General features: G+C 41.6%; 3 non-coding genes across 3 annotated transcripts; all 3 read left to right on the forward strand.

The window, feature by feature from the left end:
* Positions 1–3253: 3253 nt before the first annotated feature.
* On the forward strand, positions 3254–3335 carry TRNAS-AGA (transfer RNA serine (anticodon AGA)). Its single transcript has one exon. It is a non-coding gene; the product is annotated as a tRNA-Ser (tRNA).
* Positions 3336–6189: 2854 nt separating this feature from the next.
* On the forward strand, positions 6190–6271 carry TRNAS-AGA (transfer RNA serine (anticodon AGA)). The gene has a single exon. It is a non-coding gene; the product is annotated as a tRNA-Ser (tRNA).
* Positions 6272–14271: 8000 nt separating this feature from the next.
* On the forward strand, positions 14272–14353 carry TRNAS-AGA (transfer RNA serine (anticodon AGA)). The gene has a single exon. It is a non-coding gene; the product is annotated as a tRNA-Ser (tRNA).
* Positions 14354–14685: the final 332 nt, after the last annotated feature.

The following is a 14685-nucleotide window of genomic DNA, read 5'->3' on the forward strand; positions in this document are numbered from 1 at the left end:
AATATAAAGCACTTACAAAGGAGCCTCAAATACTCAAAGATGGTAGACTTCTGTAATATGGGCCATATACTAAAAGCAGCACGAAAACAGAGTGCAATAGGGTCCAAAAAACTTGAGTGACCCATGAGAGCATGCATGCAAGCCTATGGTATTCCAAACTAGAGATATACGCATGCAATTTTTGTTTTTAGGAGAGAATGTGCCGGCTGAAAAAAACATTATTTTTAAAAAGTGCGTTGCAGAATATGAGGAATTTGCTGTGGGACACCTTGAAAACTTGCATGCAGATTATGTGCACACGCCTTACAGTCAGTTGTTGTGGCCGCGTGGTTAAGGCGATGGACTAGAAATCCATTGGGGTCTCCCCGCGCAGGTTCGAATCCTGCCGACAACGAGGATCTTTTTAACATCGGCTACAATTTCAGAAGTTAACCTTTAGTATTTCTTCCATGTCAGTTTTATAAATAGGTGGCTTATTTTGGTGTCACTATTGCCATATCACATATTTATTATCGCTCCCCCTTTCATATCTTTGCTATAACTCTCGTCCTTCATTAGCGCTGGTGCAAACGCTTCAAATTATTATACCCTGGCTCTCTCGGTCATACCTGTGCATGCACTTGAAACTTACTTTACCAATAAAAGAAGCAAATAGAGAAATAAAATAAAAGTGCTAGCTGGATTAGGCAAACACACTTCATAAAACTGCATTTTCTTTTTTATTCTCCCCCGTGTTACAAGCTTAACTGCTCCCTGTGTAATTTCTCTTAACCTGCTGTTCCTGGAAGAGAATTTCATCTACAAGCTCTTTCTGTGTTTTTTCCTAGTCTTTTCTTTCCCTTTTCTTAGATTTGTAACTATTCCTTTACGTGCTCTATTTAGGCGCCATTAATCTCATTTGAGCTCCTTGTACCTGCTGCTGTTTTCTCCACACCTCATACTGTCTTTTCCCTCTTTCTCTCTTTCTCTGCGGTTGGTGGCTACTTTCCAAAGCGTCTGATGCCCCAATGTTCCTTTGTCTTGTTGTCAGACGTGAATTTGAAAAGCAACAAAATTAACAAGCCTTTACCACTCACACATGGCAGAAGTTTATACTTTAATTCAATGAGCTAAGAAAAGTGTGTTGCGGGGCCCCTACGAGCCATGGTGCTTGCTTCATCATAATTAGGCATGCAGTCATTAGCCACAGCTCTGATTATGGGTCAATGAGGTCAGTTTCAATAATTCCTCAAAAACCTAACCATGCAGTCCCCCCTAACTGTGTAGTTATCTTGCTTTACTGCTGTTTGTGTGATTAGCTGGGAGGAGCTCACGGCAGCATCCTCACAATAAAAGTGTAGATGGACCGTTCCTTAACTCTTTCTTGCTTCACATACAGATGGCTTGAGGAGGTACAGGGGAGATGCAGGTCTAATAAACAGAATAGAATATCTGCGCCAGGTGTGTTTCTCTGCATTGGTGTCCCATCACAGGCCCACCAGTGTATGTGTGATGTTTGACTACTGCCAGTTCACAAGCAGGCGGCCAGGAAACGGTTTCAGCCTATCAACCACTGAGGAGATAAAGCCTTTGTATAAGGAATGAGGAAGCAATGAACACATTCAGCCTATCACAGGAATAGCCCTGAGTGTTCCGAATTATAATTTCTTCATGTCACTGTACGATATTGAGCCCAAGTAGCTCGCCGTGATCGTATAGTGGTTAGTTCTCTGCGTTGTGGCCGCAGCAACCTCGGTTCGAATCCGAGTCACGGCATTGTGGTTGGCAATGTCACGGCAGTTGGGTTTTTCCTTTACAGAATTCCCAAATGTACCAGTTGTTTTTGTAAAATGTCTATTAAAAACAGATCCTTTTCAATATTTAAACGATCTAACGACAAATTATTTAAACACACATGATTATAAGATGTAGGTATACTGTTCTTACTGACATAAATTATCGTTCTTGAACATATTTGCGGTAAGGGGAGCGGAGCTCTCCCCCATGCCAATCAGAATGCAGATGAATGCAGTTGCAGTTGAGTGACCTGTGTTGTGGCTGTCTACAGGGAATGCTCATATGTAGCTGTCTCGCAGCCCAATCCAGACGTCAATTGAAGACAGGTTTTCATGCAAATAGAGCAGTAAGTGCAGAGAAATGCTCACTCTCTAAAAATGGCATTTATACAATAGTAAGATTAAATCCAACCTCACCAGTAGATAGGATTTATCAATAAATAAATAAAGCTTCTCCTCTCTGATATGGAATTACCCCCCAAAAAGTATAAGGGAAAACCCAATGCTAACCTATGAGAGGGGCAGACCTCACAGTAGTGAAAAATGTAATAGACTGTTTGATACTACTAGGACATACAAACTACCACAGTGCATGTCTTACCTTTTACCTACATAGCATGATGCCCCTAGGACTACCTAGGGCCTACCTTAGGGGTTACTGATATGTAATAAAATTGGAGTTTAAGGCTTGGCAAGTAGTTTTAAATGCCAAGTCGGAGTGGCAGTACACTGCAGCACAGGCACTGCAGTAGCAGGCTTGAGACAGGTTTGAAATGCTATTTCTTTGGGCGGCACAATCAGTCCCTGGGTATATGGTATACCACTTTACAAGGGGCTTTCAAGTAAATTAAATCTGTCAGTCAGGTATACTCCAATTATACAAATGATTAAGGAAGAAGCACGTGCACTTCAGCACTGATTAGTAGCGATAAAGTGATCAGAGTCCTAAGGCCAACAAAAAGATACAGCAAAATGCGGAGGTGAAAAGCAATAAGGTGGGGTTGGACCACCTTAAGAATGCAAGGTCTAACAAAAATGAACTAAGGATAACATGAGTAAAACATCAGGTTTCTCTACAGCATTTGGTGAGACAAGTGGGCCTTCTTTTATCTTCCATAAATGCAATCTTTCCCGGACCCCTTTATTATATAGCGCTTCAAGGAAAAAATATAAAGCACTTACAAAGGAGCCTCAAATACTCAAAGATGGTAGACTTCTGTAATATGGGCCATATACTAAAAGCAGCACGAAAACAGGGTGCAATAGGGTCCAAAAAACTTGAGTGACCCATGAGCGTATGCATGCAAGCCTATGGTATTCCAAACTAGAGATATACGCATGCAATTTTTGTTTTTAGGAGAGAATGTGGCTGCTGAAAAAAACATTTTTTTTAAAAAGTCCATTGCAGAATATCAGGAATTTGCTGTGGGACACCTTGAAAACTTGCATACAGATTATGTGCACACGCCTTACAGTCAGTTGTTGTGGCCGAGTGGTTAAGGCGATGGACTAGAAATCCATTGGGGTCTCCCCGCGCAGGTTCGAATCCTGCCGACAATGAGAATCTTTTTAACATCGGCTACAATTTCAGAAGTTAACCTTTAGTATTTCTTCCATGTCAGTTTTATAAATAGGTGGCTTATTTTGGTGTCACTATTGCCATATCACATATTTATTATCGCTCCCCCTTCATATCTTTGCTATAACTCTCGTCCTTCATTAGCGCTGGTGCATGTGCTTCAAATTATTATACCCTGGCTCTCTCGGTCATACCTGTGCATGCACTTGAAACTTACTTTACCAATAAAAGAAGCAAATAGAGAAATAAAATAAAAGTGCTAGCTGGATTAGGCAAACACACTTCATAAAACTGCATTTTCTTTTCTATTCTCTCCAGTGTTAAGCTTAACTGCGCCCTGTGTAATGTCTCTTAACCTGCTGTTCCTGGAAGAGAATTTCATCTACAAGCTCTTTCTGTGTTTTGTCCTAGTCTTTTCTTTCCCTTTTCTTAGATTTGTAACTGTTCCTTTACGTGCTCTATTTAGGCGCCATTAATCTCATTTGAGCTCCTTGTACCTGCTGCTGTTTTCTCCACACCTCATACTGTCTTTTCCCTCTTTCTCTCTTTCTCTGCGGTTGGTGGCTACTTTCCAAAGCGTCTGATGCCCCAATGTTCCTTCGTCTTGTTGTCAGACATGAATTTGAAAAGCAACAAAATTAACAAGCCTTTACCACTCACACATGGCAGAAGTTTATACTTTAATTCAATGAGCTAAGAAAAGTGTGTTGTGGGGCCCCTACGAGCCATGGTGCTTTCTTCATCATAATTAGGCATGCAGTCATTAGCCACAGCTCTGATTATGGGTCACTGAGGTCAGTTTCAATAATTCCTCAAAAACCTAACCATGCAGTCCCCCCTAACTGTGTAGATATCTTGCTTTACTGCTGTTTGTGTGATTAGCTGGGAGGAGCTCACGGCAGCATCCTCCCAATAAAAGTGTAGATGGACCGTTCCTTAACTCTTTCTTGCTTCACATACAGATGGCTTGAGGAGGTACAGGGGAGATGCAGGTCTAATAAACAGAATAGAATATCTGTGCCAGGTGTGTTTCTCTGCATTGGTGTCCCATCACAGGCCCACCAGTGTATGTGTGATCTTTGACTCCTGCCAGTTCACAAGTAGGCGGCCAGGAAACGGTTTCAGCCTATCAACCACTGAGGAGATAAAGCCTTTGTATAAGGAATGAGGAAGCAATGAACACATTCAGCCTTTCACAGGAGTAGCCCTGAGTGTTCCGAATTATAATTTCTTCATGTCACTGTACGTTATTGAGCGCAAGTAGCTTGCCGTGATCGTATAGTGATTAGTACTCTGCGTTGTGTCCGCAGCAACCTCGGTTCGAATCCGAGTCACGGCATTGTGGTTGGCAATGTCACGGCAATTGGGTTTTTCCTTTACAGAATTCCCAAATGTACCAGTTGTTTTTTGTAAAATGTCTATTAAAAACAGATCCTTTACAATATTTAAACGATCTAACGACAAATTATTTAAACACACATGATTATAAGATGTAGGTATACTGTACTTACTGACATAAATTATCGTTCTTGAACATATTTGCGGTAAGGGGAGCGGAGCTCTCCCCCAGGCCAATCAGAATGCAGATGAATGCAGTTGCAGTTGAGTGACCTGTGTTGTGGCTGTCTACAGGGAATGCACATATGTAGCTGTCTCGCAGCGCAATCCAGACGTCAATTGAAGACAGGTTTTGATGCAAATAGAGCAGTAAGTGCAGAGAAATGCTCACTCTCTAAAAATGGCATTTATACAAAAGTAAGATTAAATCCAACCTCACCAGTAGATAGGATTTATCAATAAATAAATAAAGCTTCTCCTCTCTGATATGGAATTACCCCCAAAAAGTATAAGGGAATACCCAATGCTAACCTATGAGAGGGGCAGACCTCACAGTAGTGAAAAATGTAATAGACTGTTTGATACTACTAGGACATACAAACTACCACAGTACATGTCTTACCTTTTACTTACATAGCATGATGCCCCTAGGACTACTTAGGGCCTACCTTAGGGGTTACTGATATGTAATAAAATTGGAGTTTAAGGCTTGGCAAGTAGTTTTAAATGCCAAGTCGAAGTGGCAGTACACTGCATCACAGGCACTGCAGTAGCAGGCTTGAGACAGGTTTGAAATGCTATTTCTTTGGGCGGCACAATCAGTCCCTGGGTATATGGTATACCACTTTACAAGGGGCTTTCAAGTAAATTAAATCTGTCAGTCAGGTATACTCCAATTATACACATGATTAGGGAAGAAGCACGTGCACTTCAGCACTGATTAGTAGCGATAAAGTGATCAGAGTCCTAAGGCCAACAAAAAGATACAGCAAAATGCGGAGGTGAAAAGCAATAAGGTGGAGTTGGGACCACCTTAAGAATGCAAGGTCTAACAAAAACGAACTAAGGATAACATGAGTAAAACATCAGGTTTCGCTACAGCATTTGGTGAGACAAGTGGGCCTTCTTTTATCTTTCATAAATGCAATCTTTCCCGGACCCCTTTATTATATAGCTCTTCAAGGAAACAATATAAAGCACTTACAAAGGAGCCTCAAATACTCAAAGATGGTAGACTTCTGTAATATGGGCCATATACTAAAAGCAGCACGAAAACAGAGTGCAATAGGGTCCAAAAAACTTGAGTGACCCATGAGAGTATGCATGCAAGCCTATGGTATTCCAAACTAGAGATATACCAATGCAATTTTTGTTTTTAGGAGAGAATGTGCCTGCTGAAAAAAACATTATTAAAAAGTGCATTGCAGAATATCAGGAATTTGCTGTGGGACACCTTGAAAACTTGCATACAGATTATGTGCACATGCCTCCCAGTCAGTTGTTGTGGCCGAGTGGTTAAGGCGATGGACTAGAAATCCATTGGGGTCTCCCCGCGCAGGTTCGAATCCTGCCGACAACGAGAATCTTTTTAACATCGGCTACAATTTCAGAAGTTAACCTTTAGTATTTCTTCCATGTCAGTTTTATAAATAGGTGGCTCATTTTGGTGTCACTATTGCCATATCACATATTTATTATCGCTTCCCCTTTCATATCTTTGCTATAACTCTCGTCCTTCATTAGCGTTGGTGCAAACGCTTCAAATTATTATACCCTGGCTCTCTCGGTCATACCTGTGCATGCACTTGAAACTTACTTTACCAATAAAAGAAGCAAATAGAGAAATAAAATAAAAGTGCTAGCTGGATTAGGCAAACACACTTCATAAAACTGCATTTTCTTTTCTATTCTCCCCCGTGTTACAAGCTTAACTGCTCCCTGTGTAATTTCTCTTAACCTGCTGTTCCTGGAAGAGAATTTCATCTACAAGCTCTTACTGTGTTTTTTCCTAATCTTTTCTTTCCCTTTTCTTAGATTTGTAACTGTTCCTTTACGTGCTCTATTCAGGCGCCATTAATCTCATTTGAGCTCCTTGTACCTGCTGCTGTTTTCTCCACACCTCATCCTGTCTTTTCCCTTTTCTCTCTTTCTCTGCGGTTGGTGGCTACTTTCCAAAGCGTATGATGCCCCAATGTTCCTTCGTCTTGTTGTCAGACATGAATTTGAAAAGCAACAAAATTAACAAGCCTTTACCACTCACACATGGCAGGAGTTTATACTTTAATTCAATGAGCTAAGAAAAGTGTGTTGTGGGGCCCCTACGAGCCATGGTGCTTGCTTCATCATAATTAGGCATGCAGTCATTAGCCACAGCTCTGATTATGGGTCACTGAGGTCAGTTTCAATAATTCCTCAAAAACCTAACCATGTAGTCCCCCCTAACTGTGTAGTTATCTTGCTTTACTGCTGTTTGTGTGATTAGCTGGGAGGAGCTCACGGCAGCATCCTCCCAATAAAAGCGTAGATGGACCGTTCCTTAACTCTTTCTTGCTTCACATACAGATGGCTTGAGGAGGTACAGGGGAGATGCAGGTCTAATAAACAGAATAGAATATCTGCGCCAGGTGTGTTTCTCTGCATTGGTGTCCCATCACAGGCCCACCAGTGTATGTGTGAACTTTGACTCCTGCCAGTTCACAAGCAGGCGGCCAGGAAACGGTTTCAGCCTATCAACCACTGAGGAGATAAAGCCTTTGTATAAGGAATGAGGAAGCAATGAACACATTCAGCCTATCACAGGAGTAGCCCTGAGTGTTCAGAATTATAATTTCTTCATGTCACTGTACGTTATTGAGCCCAAGTAGCTCGCCGTGATCGTATTGCGGTTAGTACTCTGCGTTGTGGCCGCAGCAACCTCGGTTCGAATCCGAGTCACGGCATTGTGGTTGGCAATGTCACGGCAGTTGGGTTTTTCCTTTACAGAATTCCCAAATGTACCAGTTGTTTTTGTAAAATGTCTATTAAAAACAGATCCTTTTCAATATTTAAACGATCTAACGACAAATTATTTAAACACACATGATTATAAGATGTAGGTATACTGTACTTACTGACATAAATTATCGTTCTTGAACATATTTGCGGTAAGGGGAGCGGAGCTCTCCCCCAGGCCAATCAGAATGCAGATGAATGCAGTTGCAGTTGAGTGACCTGTGTTGTGGCTGTCTACAGGGAATGCACATATGTAGCTGTCTCGCAGCCCAATCCAGACGTCAATTGAAGACAGGTTTTCATGCAAATAGAGCAGTAAGTGCAGAGAAATGCTGACTCTCTAAAAATAATAACCAACAGAGGAGCCAAAACTGGGGTTCCAATAAAAGAACTGGTTTCAATGAGGGTTGTTTTGATTAAATCAAGTAACAACCGGTTGACTTGTTAAACCGAGCAATTTTATTTTTTGCAAGCGGTCTTGTTTTCAAATTTTAACACATTGTTTGTTGTGCGTGGAAAATACAAAAATGAACAATGAAATACGTTTTATATACAATATATACAGACATATAAATGCAACATATCATACACACTTGGCCATACATTCATACACAGACAATACAAAGTGAATGAAAATACAAAAAACGCTATGTCCAAGCAACTGGCAAGAAATCAGTAGAAGATAATATTTTCTATTTTACAATGTCGTTGTGATTGTCATGAGATCCCTCATGAAACCAAATTTATGAAAACTCTATTTCGACAAAATAATGGTAGCCAGAAGCGGGACAGAAAAGCTGGTCGACGCGTTTCAAACCCCTAAGAATAAGTGGGGTTCTCCTCAGGACCGGATGTTGGTTCTGAAATGTTAAAAATAACTAGCTTTAGCAAAGTGTTATAGAGCGACTATCAAGAAAATAAGACAAGGGCTCAACTACCAGAAGACAGCTGGCACTCCCTACCTCAATCCATAGGTTCAATCGACACCTTGAGAATATCTAATCAATGTTGTATTTCCCAACAGGTTTTTAACAGCAGCTGTGTGAGACAACAAAATACGTACAACAACGTTTTAGTGAGGTGCGCAACTCTCAAACATCATTCATCTTGCTTGCAGAGGGAACGTTACCTTACCTGCGAGCAGACGGATTCAATGGCGCTGCTTTGTTATTTTCTTTAGCGGCTGCTCCTAATCTGTAGGGCGGGGGCGAAAGCGTATGTTAGTAATGAGGCGGTAATCCGTGGGCGATATAGTTCTACATCAAACGGGTTGGCATACCGAGGCTGGAGCAAGGCAGAAGTCCTTCTCCCTCGCTGGTGTGTACGGATCCACCGTCTGGAGTCCTCGAGTAAGGGTGTGGCTTCAGTGCTTCCTGGTTGGTGTATAGGAAGGAGGGAGGCCCGGGAATTCTGGGACTTGTAGTCCAGCGACAGCGCGCTGAGAAACGGGAGTCAGAGGAAAGCTGGTTTACACAATCGGCTTATAAATTTCAGAAATTTCGTTAAGTCCTCTTGTGGCAGTGTTAAACTTCATGATGAGCATTGCTTCACGTTGTGCTAGTCTTGCTTCAATGTCCCCTCCTCTAGGGTCATTTTCAATTTTGGACACAACGGTCCAGCGTAAATCGGTAATCACATGTTTGCACCTAGTCCAATGGTTGACTAAGGGGGCATTCTCTACCCCTCTGCGGATACGTGATTTGTGTTGCGTAATCCTGGTCCTTATTTCCTGTGTTGTTTTGCCAATGTATACTGAAGGGCAAGGGCAGATGATTGCGTAAACAACGTTTTTAGATTTACAGTTCGTAAACGTCTCATGTTTCCAGTGGGTATCCTCGAATGTAAAAACTGTGTCTTCAATAGTTTCACTGCAGCAAGTGCACGTTCCGCACTTATGGTGCCCTTTTGGTGAAGGTAAACCAAAGATACTTTGTAGTGTGGGAGCCCTCGTCATTGGTAACGCTGCCCTGACAACGTAGTTGGCAACACTTTTGTCCTTTTTATACGCAAAGAGTGGTGGGGCTGCAAGATCCTCATGCAGATTTTTTAATAAATGCCAGTTAGACAAAATGAGCTTTCTGTGTGCGTTGGCTGCCGGACAGAAAGTGGTAACACATACTATCCTTTTAACTTCGGGTCTCAGTCTTTTTTCTAACAATGTCTCTCGCGGTGTCCACCACGCTCGTTTGAGTGAGTTTTTTAGTAATTTTTTAGGGTAGCCTCTCTGGATCAAACGATTCATTAAACGTTCAGCATGAATGAAGTACTCTTCTTTACTTGAGCAATTTCGATGTATTCTTAAGAATTGTCCAAAAGGAAGATTTTGTTTCAAGCTGCGGGGGTGGTTGCTGCTGAAATGCAACGCTTTATTCCTGTCCGAAGGTTTTCGGAAAAGTGTTGTGCTTAGGCCACCCTCACAGGGTGCCACTTTCACATCTAGAAAGTTGATGGATACATTAGATGCTGAGACAGAGAACTGAATGTCTACAACAAATACAAGTCCGAAGTACACCGTCAACTTAACGATCTGAACTGCTATAGACGCATAGGGAAGAACCCTACATCTGAATTACAAAATCAATTATTTGACATCATCCAAAGGGGCTTTGCAGAAGGGATTATAGGTCCCAAGGAGTTCGCATTCTTACAAAACAAAAACCCAAGGACGCCCGTATTTTATGTACTCCCTAAATTACATAAGGATGAGAAAAATCCTCCAGGACGACCTATCATTTCAGGCTGCGAATCTTTGTTTGAGCCTGTGGCTAAATATATTGATCATTTTTTGAAACCCTTTATCGAAACCATTCCGGCTCATCTCCAAGATACCACTGCTTTCCTTAATCGCATTTCCACCATTAAATTCGATCAAAGCAGTCAACTTCTGGTGACACTCGATGTGGTGTCTCTATACACACAGATCCCTCAAGAACAAGCACTGGAAACTCTGACAGTTTTCTTGGACAAAAGGGAAAGACCAGTGCGAGTCCCCACCAAGTTTATCCTTGACCTGGCAGGCTTTGCGCTACAGAAGAACTTTTTTTCATTCGACTCGGAGTTCTTTTATCAAATCAAAGGAGTGGCAATGGGTTGCCCCTTTGCCCCGGAGCTAGCCATCATGTTTATGGGGCTATTCGAAGAGAAATTTATCTACCAGACCAATCCTTTTGACAAGAGTATTTCGCATTATATGCGTTATATTGACGATATATTCATGGTTTGGACTGGAGGACATGAAGATCTTGGTCAATTTGTCAGCTGGCTCAATTCGAGAACAATAGACATTCAGTTCTCTGTTTCAGCATCTAATGTATCCATCAACTTTCTAGATGTGAAAGTGGCACCCTGTGAGGGTGGCCTAAGCACAACACTTTTCCGAAAACCTTCGGACAGGAATAAAGCGTTGCATTTCAGCAGCAACCACCCCCGCAGCTTGAAACAAAATCTTCCTTTTGGACAATTCTTAAGAATACATCGAAATTGCTCAAGTAAAGAAGAGTACTTCATTCATGCTGAACGTTTAATGAATCGTTTGATCCAGAGAGGCTACCCTAAAAAATTACTAAAAAACTCACTCAAACGAGCGTGGTGGACACCGCGAGAGACATTGTTAGAAAAAAGACTGAGACCCGAAGTTAAAAGGATAGTATGTGTTACCACTTTCTGTCCGGCAGCCAACGCACACAGAAAGCTCATTTTGTCTAACTGGCATTTATTAAAAAATCTGCATGAGGATCTTGCAGCCCCACCACTCTTTGCGTATAAAAAGGACAAAAGTGTTGCCAACTACGTTGTCAGGGCAGCGTTACCAATGACGAGGGCTCCCACACTACAAAGTATCTTTGGTTTACCTTCACCAAAAGGGCACCATAAGTGCGGAACGTGCACTTGCTGCAGTGAAACTATTGAAGACACAGTTTTTACATTCGAGGATACCCACTGGAAACATGAGACGTTTACGAACTGTAAATCTAAAAACGTTGTTTACGCAATCATCTGCCCTTGCCCTTCAGTATACATTGGCAAAACAACACAGGAAATAAGGACCAGGATTACGCAACACAAATCACGTATCCGCAGAGGGGTAGAGAATGCCCCCTTAGTCAACCATTGGACTAGGTGCAAACATGTGATTACCGATTTACGCTGGACCGTTGTGTCCAAAATTGAAAATGACCCTAGAGGAGGGGACATTGAAGCAAGACTAGCACAACGTGAAGCAATGCTCATCATGAAGTTTAACACTGCCACAAGAGGACTTAACGAAATTTCTGAAATTTATAAGCCGATTGTGTAAACCAGCTTTCCTCTGACTCCCGTTTCTCAGCGCGCTGTCGCTGGACTACAAGTCCCAGAATTCCCGGGCCTCCCTCCTTCCTATACACCAACCAGGAAGCACTGAAGCCACACCCTTACTCGAGGACTCCAGACGGTGGATCCGTACACACCAGCGAGGGAGAAGGACTTCTGCCTTGCTCCAGCCTCGGTATGCCAACCCGTTTGATGTAGAACTATATCGCCCACGGATTACCGCCTCATTACTAACATACGCTTTCGCCCCCGCCCTACAGATTAGGAGCAGCCGCTAAAGAAAATAACAAAGCAGCGCCATTGAATCCGTCTGCTCGCAGGTAAGGTAACGTTCCCTCTGCAAGCAAGATGAATGATGTTTGAGAGTTGCGCACCTCACTAAAACGTTGTTGTACGTATTTTGTTGTCTCACACAGCTGCTGTTAAAAACCTGTTGGGAAATACAACATTGATTAGATATTCTCAAGGTGTCGATTGAACCTATGGATTGAGGTAGGGAGTGCCAGCTGTCTTCTGGTAGTTGAGCCCTTGTCTTATTTTCTTGATAGTCGCTCTATAACACTTTGCTAAAGCTAGTTATTTTTAACATTTCAGAACCAACATCCGGTCCTGAGGAGAACCCCACTTATTCTTAGGGGTTTGAAACGCGTCGACCAGCTTTTCTGTCCCGCTTCTGGCTACCATTATTTTGTCGAAATAGAGTTTTCATAAATTTGGTTTCATGAGGGATCTCATGACAATCACAACGACATTGTAAAATAGAAAATATTATCTTCTACTGATTTCTTGCCAGTTGCTTGGACATAGCGTTTTTTGTATTTTCATTCACTTTGTATTGTCTGTGTATGAATGTATGGCCAAGTGTGTATGATATGTTGCATTTATATGTCTGTATATATTGTATATAAAACGTATTTCATTGTTCATTTTTGTATTTTCCACGCACAACAAACAATGTGTTAAAATTTGAAAACAAGACCGCTTGCAAAAAATAAAATTGCTCGGTTTAACAAGTCAACCGGTTGTTACTTGATTTAATCAAAACAACCCTCATTGAAACCAGTTCTTTTATTGGAACCCCAGTTTTGGCTCCTCTGTTGGTTATTAGTATTAGTTGGACTCAGCCTCACTGAGTAACGAGTCAAGGCCCTCTTTTGATTCTTTGACTCTCTAAAAATGGCATTTATACAATAGTAAGATTAAATCCAACCTCACCAGTAGACAGGATTTATCAATAAATAAATAAGGCTTCTCCTCTCTGATATGGAATTACCCCCCAAAAAGTATAAGGGAATACCCAATGCTAACCTATGAGAGGGGCAGACCTCACAGTAGTAAAAAATGTAATATACTGTTTGATACTACTAGGACATACAAACTACCACAGTACATGTCTTACCTTTTACTTACATAGCATGATGCCCCTAGGACTACTTAGGGCCTACCTTAGGGGTTACTGATATGTAATAAAATTGGAGTTTAAGGCTTGGCAAGTAGTTTTAAATGCCAAGTCGAAGTGGCAGTACACTGCAGCACAGGCACTGCAGTAGCAGGCTTGAGACAGGTTTGAAATGCTATTTCTTTGGGCGGCACAATCAGTCCCTGGGTATATGGTATACCACTTTACAAGGGGCTTTCAAGTAAATTAAATCTGTCAGTCAGGTATACTCCAATTATACACATGATTAGGGAAGAAGCATGTGCACTTCAGCACTGATTAGTAACGATAAAGTGATCAGAGTCCTAAGGCCAACAAAAAGATACAGCAAAATGCGGAGGTGAAAAGCAATAAGGTGGGGTTGGGACCACCTTAAGAATGCAAGGTCTAACAAAAACGAACTAAGGATAACATGAGTAAAACATCAGATTTCTCTACAGCATTTGGTGAGACAAGTGGGCCTTCTTTTATCTTCCATAAATGCAATCTTTCCCGGACCCCTTTATTATATAGCTCTTCAAGGAAAAAATATAAAGCACCTACAAAGGAGCCTCAAATACTCAAAGATGGTAGACTTCTGTAATATGGGCCATATACTAAAAGCAGCACGAAAACAGAGTGCAATAGGGTCCAAAAAACTTGAGTGACCCATGAGAGTATGCATGCAAGCCTATGGTATTCCAAACTAGAGATACACGCATGCAATTTTTGTTTTTAGGAGAGAATGTGCCTGCTGAAAAAAACATTTTTTTTAAAAAGTCCATTGCAGAATATCAGGAATTTGCTGTGGGACACCTTGAAAACTTGCATACAGATTATGTGCACACACCTTACAGTCAGTTGTTGTGGCCGAGTGGTTAAGGCGATGGACTAGAAATCCATTGGGGTCTCCCCGCGCAGGTTCGAATCCTGCCGACAACGAGAATCTTTTTAACATCGGCTACAATTTCAGAAGTTAACCTTTAGTATTTCTTCCATGTCAGTTTTATAAATAGGTGGCTTATTTTGGTGTCACTATTGCCATATCACATATTTATTATCGCTCCCCTTTTCATATCTTTGCTATAACTCTCGTCCTTCATTAGTGCTGGGGCAAACGCTTGAAATTATTATACCCTGGCTCTCTCGGTCGTACCTGTGCATGCACTTGAAACTTACTTTACCAATAAAAGAAATAGAGAAATAAAATAAAAGTGCTAGCTGGATTAGGCAAACACACTTCATAAAACTGCATTTTCTTTTCTATTCTCCCC

Source organism: Lissotriton vulgaris, unplaced genomic scaffold, assembly GCF_964263255.1.
Source record: "Lissotriton vulgaris unplaced genomic scaffold, aLisVul1.2 SCAFFOLD_301, whole genome shotgun sequence".
Taxonomy (NCBI): domain Eukaryota; kingdom Metazoa; phylum Chordata; class Amphibia; order Caudata; family Salamandridae; genus Lissotriton; species Lissotriton vulgaris.